Genomic DNA, 12,149 nt, shown 5'->3' with positions numbered 1-12,149 from the left:
CATGTTCCTCCATGTTCCTCCATGTTCCTGCATGTGTCTCTATAAGCGTAGTGGGAGAGGAAGGCCGAGCGAGGGAGGGAGGGAGTGGAAACAGATCCTCCAGACCTGAAGGAGCCGTGGGAACGAGGGTCTTGTGGAAGAAAAGCAGAGATGTCTGAGGACATTCCTGTGTGATGACACGCTGCTGGACAAATCCAGACATTCTTCAACTTATTTGCTGTCTTCAGGCTGCAGTTCAGTCCTCACGTCTTCCTTCTCCCACTCAGACCTGCAACACAATCCGGGGATGAGAAGAAAAGGAGGAGGCTGACATGAGTTCAAGATGTTTGTGGACTGGCTGGCGTGTGAAGAAGCAACATGTCGTGTCCTCTCAGCTTACGTGAGGACTTGGAGTGGAACATCAAGCAGCTCTGAGGAATGTTGTCTTCTCATCCTGGGGGAGGAGAGCTTGTGTCCTGCACACCGATTACCTCCTCCTTTGTCTCGGTCACACCTCCATTATAACACAACAACAACAAAAATACAATGATAGCCAATATTTCAAAATAAAAGCATGGAAATATGGCACCGCCTTATGGAACGTTTACAATGAAAACGCAACAACAAATAAAATTGTAGCCAATATTTCAGAATAAAAGCATGGAAATATGACAGTATTATGGAACGTTTACAATGAAAACGCGAAAACAAATACAATTGTAGCCAATATTTCAGAATAAAAGCATGGAAATATTACAGTATTATGGAACGTTTACAATGAAAACGCAAAAACAAATAAAATTGTAGCCAATATTTCAGAATAAAAGCATGGAAATATTACAGTATTATGGAACGTTTACAATGAAAACGTAACAACAAATAAAACTGTAGCCAATATTTCAGAATAAAAGCATGGAAATATTACAGTATTATGGAACGTTTACAATGAAAACGCAAAAACGAATAAAATTGTAGCCAATATTTCAGAATAAAAGCATGGTAATATTACAGTATTATGGAACGTTTACAATGAAAACGTAACAACAAATAAAACTGTAGCCAATATTTCAGAATAAAAGCATGGAAATATTACAGTATTATGGAACGTTTACAATGAAAACGCAAAAACGAATAAAACTGTAGCCAATATTTCAGAATAAAAGCATGGGAATATTACAGTATTATGGAACGTTTACAATGAAAACGCAAAAACAAATAAAATTGTAGCCAATATTTCAGAATAAAAGCATAGAAATATGACAGTATTATGGAACGTTTACAATGAAAACGCAACAACAAATAAAATTGTAGCCAATATTTCAGAATAAAAGCATGGAAATATTACAGTATTATGGAACGTTTACAATGAAAACGCAACAACAAATATAATTTTTGCCAATATTTCAGAATAAAAGCATGGAAATATTACAGTATTATGGAACGTTTACAATGAAAACGCAACAACAAATAAAATTGTAGCCAATATTTCAGAATAAAAGCATGGAAATATTACAGTATTATGGAACGTTTACAATGAAAACGTAACAACAAATAAAACTGTAGCCAATATTTCAGAATAAAAGCATGGAAATATGACAGTTTTATGGAACGTTTACAATGAAAACGCAAAAACAAATAAAATTGTAGCCAATATTTCAGAATAAAAGCATGGAAATATGACAGTATTATGGAACGTTTACAATGAAAACGCAACAACAAATAAAATAGTAGCCAATATTTCAGAATAAAAGCATGGAAATATGACACTTGTCTTCCTCTGACTCAACAAACAAACTTCTTTGTGCAAACACAAACACAAAAAGAGGACATTCTGAGGATGTACAAATAACATTGTGAACTACAGCGCCCCCCAGTGGTCGCCACTTCAATTGTTTCTTTTACGATGACGTCAGCTCTGAACTGTCATTGTTTATTATTGGAGGCTGTGGTTACAAATAACTTTACACAATTATTACTCTACAATTATAATCATGTATTCATCAATTATGAAGCAATATTTACGTTGTTTCTTCCACCATTGTGGGTATTTATCTGTCCTAAAGCTCATTCCTTCACCATCGAACATTTTTTCTAAAACCCAATTATTATTTTTTTAAAGATGAGTCACGTAATCTATTTTAATTACTAAGGGACAAGCGGTAGAAAATGGATGGATGGATAATAGTATATTATTAATATTGTAGTATAAACAAATCTAAATGATTAGCTTACTTAAAAAGAAAAGCCTTTAGGAAACTTTTAAAAAGTCTACAGGCTTTTTTTATTATTAATATTTGACAAATATTTAATAATTATAATTATCATTCATATTTAATCATATAAAATAATAGAGCTGCAATAATTAATCTATTAAATGTAATAATTTGGTCAGGAAAAAAGCTTCCATGTATGTTCTGTGGCTTTGATGAATTGTTTAATAATAAAAATAAATAATAAAAAAAGATTGTGCTTAAAGTTCCCAGCGTGGAGCGCCGGGAACTTTAAATACGTGAAAACTGTTTCCGGAGGGTCGCTGCAAAGAGCGTACATGAGAGCGGTGGTGTGTGTGTGTGTGTGTTTGTGTGTGTGTGTGTGTGTGTGTGTGTGTATGTGTGTGTGTGTGTGTGTGTGTGTGTGTTTGTGTGTGTGTGTGTGTGTGTGTGTGTGTGTGTGTGTGTATGTGTGTGTATGTGTGTGTGTGTGTGTGTGTGTGTGTGTGTGTGTGTGTATGTGTGTGTGTGTGTGTGTGTGTGTGTGTGTGTTTGTGTGTGTGTGTGAGTGTGTGTGTGTGTGTGTGTTTGTGTGTGTGTGTGTGTGTGTGTGTGTGTGTACGTGTGTGTGTGTGTGTGTGTGTGTGTGTGTGTGTGTGTGTGTGTATGTGTGTGTGTGTGTGTGTGTGTGTGTGTGTGTGTGTGTGTGTGTGTGTGTGTATGTGTGTGTGTGTGTGTGTGTGTGTGTGTGTGTGTGTGTGTGTGTGTGTGTGTGTGTGTGTGTGTGTGTTTGTGTGTGTGTGTGTGTGCTGGTAAACACTTGTGATTTTTTTTTTTTTATGCAAATGTTTAAAGTGACTTTTCAAAGTTTATGATGTGCATTTATCAGAAAAAAAATGTTTTTCTTTTGGCAAACCAAACATTTTAATCTTTCTTAAAATACGCAAAGTGTCATTTTTGACATCATCATCACACTTAATTCCAGTATAAAAAAAAAACGAGAAAAAAAAGTTTATTCTGGACACAAAAACGATACAGACATCAACAAAAGAGCACCATAAACACAAATTTAAAAGAGTGTTTTATCCGATTACTCCATGATTCCTGCCCTGTATGATAATAATAATAATAATAATAATAATAATGTAAATCTCTGCTGATTGATTTTGCTGATCACAAGCCAGACAATTATTTTACTGCAGTCTTCTGCTTTCAATTACAAAAGCCTAAACTAGTGAAGTTGTCAAGTTGTGTAAATGGTCAATAAAAAGAGAATACAACAAATCCTTTTCAACTTATATTCAATTGAATAGACTGCAAAGACAAGATATTTCATGTTCACTCTGAGAAACTTTTTTTTTTGTTGCAAATAATCATGAACTTAGAATGTAATGGCAGCAACACATTGCAAAAAAGTCATTTTTACCAGTGTGTTACATGGCCTTTCCTTTGAACAACACTTGGTAAAGGTTTGGGAAGTGAGGAGACACATTTTTGAAGTGGAATTCTTTCCCATTCTTGCTTGATGTACAGCTTAAGTTGTTCAACAGTCTCCCTTCTCATATTTTAGCTGCCACACATTTTCAATGTCTGGACTACAGGCAGGCCAGTCTAGTACCCGCACTCTTTTACTATGAAGCCACGCTGTTGTAACACGTGACTTGGCATTGTCTTGCTGAAATAAGCAGGGGCGTCCATGATAACGTTGCTTGGATGGCAACATATGTTGCTCCAAAAGCTGTATGTACCTTTCAGCATTAATGGTGCCTTCACAGATGTGTAAGTTACCCATGTCTTGGCCACTAATACACCCCCATACCATCACACATGCTGCCTTTTACACTTTGCAACTAGAACAGTTCGGATGGTTCTTTTCCTCTTTGTTCCGGAGGACACGACGTCCACAGTTTCCAAAAACAATTTGAAATGTGGACTCGTCAGACCACAGAACACTTTTCCACTTTGCATCAGTCCATCTTAGATGGGCTCGGGCCGGGTGTTGTTGATAAATGGCTTTGGCTTTGCATAGTAGAGTTTTAACTTGCACTTACAGATGTAGCGACCAACTGTAGTTACTGACAGTGGTTTTCTGAAGTGTTCCTGAGCCCATGTGGTGATATCCTTTACACACTGATATCGCTTTTTGATGCAGTACCGCCTGAGGGATCCAAGGTGCGTAATATCATGGCTTACGTGCAGTGATTTCTCCAGATTCTCTGAACCTTTTGATGATATTACTGTGGAGCGTAGATGGTGAAATCCCTAAATTCCTTGCAACAGCTGGTTGAGAAATGTTGTCCTTAAACAGTTTGCTCAGGCATTTGTTGACAAAGTGGTGACCCTCGCCCACGTCCTTGTTTGTGAACGACTGAGCATTTCATGGAAGCTGCTTTTATACCCAATCATGGCACCCACCTGTTCCCAATTAGCCTGTTCACCTGTGGGATGTTCCAAATAAGTCTTTGATGAGCATTCCCTAGCGTTCTCAGTCTTTTTTGCCACTTGTGCCAGCTTTTTTTTAAACATGTTGCAGGCATCAAATTCCAAAATGAGCTAATATTTGCAACAAAAAGTAACAAAGTTTGTCAGTGTGAACATGAAATATCTTGTCTTTGCAGTCTATTCAATTGAATATAAGTTGAAAAGGATTTGTTGTATTCTTTTTATTCACCATTTACACAACGTGACAACTTCACTGCTTTTGGGGGTTTTGTACTTCAAAATTAAATCAAAACTGAAAATGAAATATGTATTTAAACACTGTTGAGATGGTCAGAGACATTTCCGCTTGCTTACAGGAAGTTGCTCTTTATGTTTGTGTCATGTAGGCCTGGTTGTTGTAGTTACAGTGCAATGTGTGGTTGACATCTTTAAATGATATTCACTACTATTGTAATTAGGGATGTCCGATAATATCGGCCGATAAATGCGCTAAAATGTAATATCATAAATTATCGGTATCGTTTTTTTAATTATCTGTATCGTTTTTGTTGTTGTTTTTTTTAAAAAATTAAATCAACATAAAAAAACACAAGATACACTTACAATTAATGCACCAACCTCCCTCCCCCCATTTCTTTCTGTTATCAATATTCTGGTTCCTACATTATATATCAATATATATCAATACAGTCTGCAAGGGATACAGTCCGTAAGCACACATGATTGTGCGTGCTGCTGCTCCACTAATAGTACTAACCTTTAACAGTTAATTTTACTCATTTTCATTCATTACTAGTTTCTATGTAACTGTTTTTATATTGTTTTACTTTCTTTTTTATTCAAGAAAATGTTTTTAATTTAGTTATCTTATTTTATTATTATTTTTAAAAAGTACCTTATCTTCACCATACCTGGTTGTCCAAATTAGGCATAATAATGTGTTAATTCCACGACTGCATATATCGGTTGATATCGGTATCGGTTGATATCGGTATCGGTAATTAAAGAGTTGGACAATATCGGCATATCGGATATCGGCAAAAAGCCATTATCGGACCTCCCTAATTGTAATTGTTCTATGGTGTTGTGAATAAACATCATGTTTTTAACTATTAGCCTAGCAGTGTTGCGAGTTTGACACCTAAATAACCAAAAAATAAACCTTTAGTTTTGGCTTGGAATTACATTTTTGAGTGTTGGCTTTATAAGGATTAGAAAATGATGAGAAAATAAAAGCCCGTGTTATGAATTGTTCAACTTGCACAAGTTGAACAAGCTGTGGTGCACACCTCGCTGTGGTGTACACCTCGCTGTGGTGCACACCTCGCTGTGGGGCACACCTCGCTGTGGTGCACACCTCGCTGTGGTGTACACCTCGCTGTGGTGCACACCTCGCTGTGGTGCACACCTCGCTGTGGTGCACACCTCGCTGTGGTGCACACCTCGCTGTGGTGCACACCTGGCTGTGGTGCACACCTCGCTGTGGGGCACACCTCGCTGTGGTGTACACCTCGCTGTGGTGCACACCTGGCTGTGGTGCACACCTCGCTGTGGGGCACACCTCGCTGTGGGGCACACCTCGCTGTGGTGCACACCTCGCTGTGGGGCACACCTCGCTGTGGTGCACACCTCGCTGTGGGGCACACCTCGCTGGGGTGCACACCTCGCTGTGGTGCACACCTCGCTGTGGTGCACACCTCGCGTGTCTGAATGTCAGCCAAATGAAATCAGTGAAAGAAAGATATTTGGGAGGGAAAATGTCACGGAAATAAAACATGCTTAATGATGGGAAACTTCAAAGTGGCAAATGAAGTCGTCTGCGTCAATAAAACGGAATAAAAGCAACAAAATCGTTCTCTTTCTCCGAGTGGTGGAAGAAATAGAGCTATCAAATATTGTATTACATCATGCTGACTCAGTTATAATCTCATCTCATGTCAGAAATACACCCGCAATAATTCCTTCAAAATAAAGCAGCAATAGGAGAGCAGCATCCAGTAAATCAGACTCCTTCATTCCAAGTACTGATGTTCAACTTCACTGCCATGTGATGTGATGACATCATCATTAGCTCTCCTTTAGGAAGCATGTGATGACATCATCATTATTAGCTCTCCTTTAGGAAGCATGTGATGACATCATCATCATTAGCTCTCCTTTAGGAAGCATGTGATGACATCATCATTAGCTCTCCTTTAGGAAGCAAATGCAGCAAAATGTTCGGAAAAAAATCAACTAAGTCAACTAAACGTTGGTTGATCCCAGCGAAGAGACTTCAGCTCAGTGGGCGTGTAAAAGACGTGCTGCCCTCTTGTGGCAATGTTGCTTATTTTCATTGTGCATGTGCTGCCCTCTTGTGGCAATGTTGCTTATTTTCATTGTGCATGTGCTGCCCTCTTGTGGCAATGTTGCTTATTTTCATCCTTTGACAGCAAGAATTGGAGGTTTGATGCAACACACCTGGCTTGCACACAGTGCAGCAAGATAGCATAGCATAGTGTAGCATAGTACACCATAGTGTACCATAGTGTAGCATAGTATAGCATAGTGTAGCATAGTGTAGCATAGCATAGCATTCCATAGTATAGCATAGGGGGCGGTATAGCTCGGTTGGTAGAGCAGCCGTGCCAGCAACTTGAGGGTTCCAGGTTCGATCCCCGCTTCCGCCATCCTAGTCACTTCCGTTGTGTCCTTGGGCAAGACACTTTACCCACCTGCTCCCAGTGCCACCCACACTGCTTTAAATGTAACTTAGATATTGGGTTTCACTATGTAAAGCGCTTTGAGTCACTTGAGAAAAAGCGCTATATAAATGTAATTCACTTCACTTCACTTCATAGTGTAGTATAATATAGTAATGTGCCGTAGTGTAGCATAGCATATTATAGTATAACAAGCTAACCTAATATAGTATAGTATAGTATAGTATAGTATAGTATAGTATAGTATAGTATAGTATAGTGTAATACAGTATAGTATAATACAGTATAGTGTAGTGTAGTATAGTATAATACAGTATAGTGTAATACAGTATAGTATAATACAGTATAGTATAGTGTAGTATAGTATAATACAGTATAGTATAGTATAATACAGTATAGTGTAATACAGTATAGTATAATACAGTATAATATAGTGTAGTATAGTATAATACAGTATATTATTGTGTAGTATAGTATAATACAGTATAGTATAATACAGTATAGTATAGTGTAGTATAGTATAATACAGTATAGTATAGTATAATACAGTATAGTGTAATACAGTATAGTATAATACAGTATAATATAGTGTAGTATAGTATAATACAGTATATTATTGTGTAGTATAGTATAATACAGTATAGTATAATACAGTATAGTATAGTGTAGTATAGTATAATACAGTATAGTATTGTGTAGTATAGTATAATACAGTATAGTATAATACAGTATAGTATAGTGTAGTATAGTATAATACAGTATAGTATAGTGTAGTATAGTATAAAACAGTATAGTGTAATACAGTATAGTATAATACAGTATAGTATAGTGTAGTATAGTATAATACAGTATAGTATAGTGTAGTATAGTATAATACAGTATAGTGTAATACAGTATAGTATAATACAGTATAGTATAGTGTAGTATAGTATAATACAGTATAGTATAGTATAATACAGTATAGTATAGTGTAGTATAGTGTAATACAGTATAGTATAATACAGTATAGTATAGTGTAGTATAGTATAATACAGTATAGTGTAATACAGTATAGTATAATACAGTATAATATAGTGTAGTATAGTATAATACAGTATATTATTGTGTAGTATAGTATAATACAGTATAGTATAATACAGTATAGTATAGTGTAGTATAGTATAATACAGTATAGTATTGTGTAGTATAGTATAATACAGTATAGTATTGTGTAGTATAGTATAATACAGTATAGTATAATACAGTATAGTATAGTGTAGTATAGTATAATACAGTATAGTGTAATACAGTATAGTATAATACAGTATAGTATAGTGTAGTATAGTATAATACAGTATAGTATAGTGTAGTATAGTATAATACAGTATAGTGTAATACAGTATAGTATAATACAGTATAGTATAGTGTAGTATAGTATAATACAGTATAGTATAGTATAATACAGTATAGTATAGTGTAGTATAGTGTAATACAGTATAGTATAATACAGTATAGTATAGTGTAGTATAGTATAATACAGTATAGTATAGTGTAGTATAGTGTAATACAGTATAGTATAATACAGTATAGTATAGTGTAGTATAGTATAATACAGTATAGTATAGTGTAGTATAGTATAATACAGTATAGTGTAGTATAGTATAATACAGTATAGTATAGTGTAGTATAGTATAATACAGTATAGTGTAGTATAGTATAATACAGTATAGTATAGTGTAGTATAGTGTAATACAGTATAGTATAATACAGTATAGTATAGTGTAGTATAGTATAATACAGTATAGTATAGTGTAGTATAGTATAATTCAGTATAGTATAGTGTAGTATAGTATAATACAGTATAGTGTAATACAGTATAGTATAATACAGTATAGTATAGTGTAGTATAGTATAATACAGTATAGTATAGTATAATACAGTATAGTATAGTGTAGTATACAGTAGACAGATAAAACACACGTTCGGTTAGAGCATAAATGAGTATTTTAGGGGAAATAGTTGAAATAAACAAAACATTTTCTGCTTACTCTAACTTTCATTACTAATAAATACACAACATTAACAGTCATTACTAATAAATACACAACATTAACAGTCATTATTAATAAATACACAACATTAACAGTCATTACTAATAAATACACAACATTAACAGTCATTACTAATAAATACACAACATTAACAGTCATTACTAATAAATACACAACATTAACAGTCATTACTAATAAATACACAACATTAACAGTCATTACTAATAAATACACAACATTAACAGTCATTACTAATAAATACACAACATTAACAGTCATTACTAATAAATACACAACATTAACAGTCATTACTAATAAATACACAACATTAACAGTCATTACTAATAAATACACAACATTAACAGTCATTACTAATAAATACACAACATTAACAGTCATTACTAATAAATACACAACATTAACAGTCATTACTAATAAATACACAACATTAACAGTCATTATTAATAAATACACAACATTAACAGTCATTACTAATAAATACACAACATTAACAGTCATTACTAATAAATACACAACATTAACAGTCATTACTAATAAATACACAACATTAACAGTCATTACTAATAAATACACAACATTAACAGTCATTACTAATAAATACACAACATTAACAGTCATTACTAATAAATACACAACATTAACAGTCAAATACACTTTTAACTTGTGTGCATTAATACTTTGTGTGTGTGTGTGTGTGTATGTGTGTGTGTGTGTGTGTGTGTGTGTGTGTGTGTGTGTGTGTGTGTGTGTGTGTGTGTGTGTGTGTGTGTGTGTGTGTGTGTGTGTGTGTGTGTGTGTGTGTGTGTGTGTGTGTGTGCTCTACTGCAGCGGCCGTGCGGCAACTATGTCCGCCCATTGAAGGTTCCGGCCACTTTGACACAACACAGCTCGTTACACTCAACAATCTAGCGAAACTTTTTCCTAATCAAAGTTGATCGATTGAATCCCTCATAATAACAATTAGTTAGTTGAGTTTATAAACACGTTCCACCAGAACTCTTTGAAGGAAAACCACAAGAGCTCTGGACTTGCGGTCATCGATGTTTGTGATCACGTGACTGTTGGCCACAAGATGGCGCAGTTCAACGCAGGCTGCTCTTTTTTTTTTTTTTTTAGCGTGACGAATGTTATAAAATCTTTTTGTCTTGATCTTCTTGATCTTCTCCACATATTCTTTTACACGCTAACGTGCTGTGAACAACCCATTCTGTTGGAAGCAGCTCAGAACATAGACATGTTCTAAGGGTACGCAGCACGGAGCGCTACTGCCTACTGGAGCTGATGAGATGCGGGGCCGCCATCTTGGAGTGGTGATCCGCTCCACTCAGTGCAATTCATTTGGCAGGAGCAATGAACATTTAATTCATCTTACCTCACTGAATACCACTGATTTTCACACGCTTTTTTGTCATACGTGTAGCTATGACAAAGGACACATGTTTTATTATTCATAGTTTGCGTAACAGTAAAAGAATATATGCTATAAGTGACCAGACGTCCCAGATCAAAACCAGTAAAGGGGAAAAAAACGCTCAGCTATTTTGAAGTTGAAGAAACAATATGATTAGCGTATATATACATGCTACATAAACAATGTACGAATACATTAGATATCTATATATCTATAGACTGTATCTCTGTTGCTGCAGCAGCAGAGTTTATTCTGTCTTGACACTTTGTATTGATATGTTGTATTACATTCTTCCCTTAAATGATCATGTTTACACTGATTGTTTTATATGTATCTTTTATGTATGTCGCTTTGGATAAAAGCGTCTGCCAAATACTTCAACATAAACATATATAAACACCTGAAAGTCTTTATATCAGCTAAAACCACCAATCTGTTTCACTGCATTCAGAATAAAAGCAAATTGTGTCTTACCCAACAATGTTAGTATTTGAATATTGTTACTTGAAGACTTATTCCTGGTTACAATTATACTGTTAAGAAAGTATTGTCTTATACTTTGCCTAAAATGAGAATGCATCATAATCAGTGGCGGCTGGTGAATTTTGTTTCAGGTGTCACAATCATTTATTTCAACTTTATGTTATTCAAGTATGACATTTTTAAATTCAAGCAATTTCATTGACCAGCAATTCTATTATGGTCATACTCTTGTTTGCTAGCGGCTAGGATTTCAGTACTATTGAAGATCTTTGCTCCTTCTCAACTCTGTGCTAATATTCTTTTCACAATATACAACCAATAGTACATGAATGTTAAATCTTACTTGTGAAAAGTAATCCCCCGATTCCTATTTTCAACAGTCCGCTCATTTGAGCAGGAAAACGCTGAACACCATCTTTGTTTTCTACCTGTCAACTGTCAGTTTAGCATCTTTGTTTTCTACCTGTCAACTGTCAGTTTAGCATCTTTGTTTTCTACCCGTCAACTGTCAGTTTAGCATCTTTGTTTTCTACCCGTCAACTGTCAGTTTAGCATCTTTGTTTTCTACCTGTCAATTGTCAGTTTAGCATCTTTGTTTTCTACCCGTCAACTGTCAGTTTAGCATCTTTGTTTTCTACCTGTCAACTGTCAGTTTAGCATCATTGTTTTCTACCCGTCAGCTGTCAGTTTAGCATCTTTGTTTTCTACCCGTCAACTGTCAGTTTAGCATCATTGTTTTCTACCCGTCAGCTGTCAGTTTAGCATCTTTGTTTTCTACCTGTCAACTGTCAGTTTAGCATCTTTGTTTTCTACCTGTCAACTGTCAGTTTAGCATCTTTGTTTTCTACCTGTCAACTGTCAGTTTAGCATC

General features: G+C 35.3%; 1 long non-coding RNA gene across 2 annotated transcripts in view; it reads left to right on the top strand.

Moving 5' to 3' along the window:
- Window positions 1-715, top strand: part of LOC133641338 (uncharacterized) — a 32,262-nt gene extending 31,547 nt beyond the window's left edge. For both annotated transcript variants that reach the window (XR_009824271.1, XR_009824270.1), the window contains one exon: window positions 267-715. This is a non-coding gene — a long non-coding RNA (uncharacterized LOC133641338). The remainder of the gene's footprint in view (window positions 1-266) is intronic.
- Window positions 716-12,149: the final 11,434 nt, after the last annotated feature.

This window comes from Entelurus aequoreus, linkage group LG02, assembly GCF_033978785.1.
Source record: "Entelurus aequoreus isolate RoL-2023_Sb linkage group LG02, RoL_Eaeq_v1.1, whole genome shotgun sequence".
NCBI lineage: Eukaryota > Metazoa > Chordata > Actinopteri > Syngnathiformes > Syngnathidae > Entelurus > Entelurus aequoreus.
Note: the sequence above shows the minus strand (reverse complement) of the source record. Positions and strands in the feature narration are given on the sequence as shown.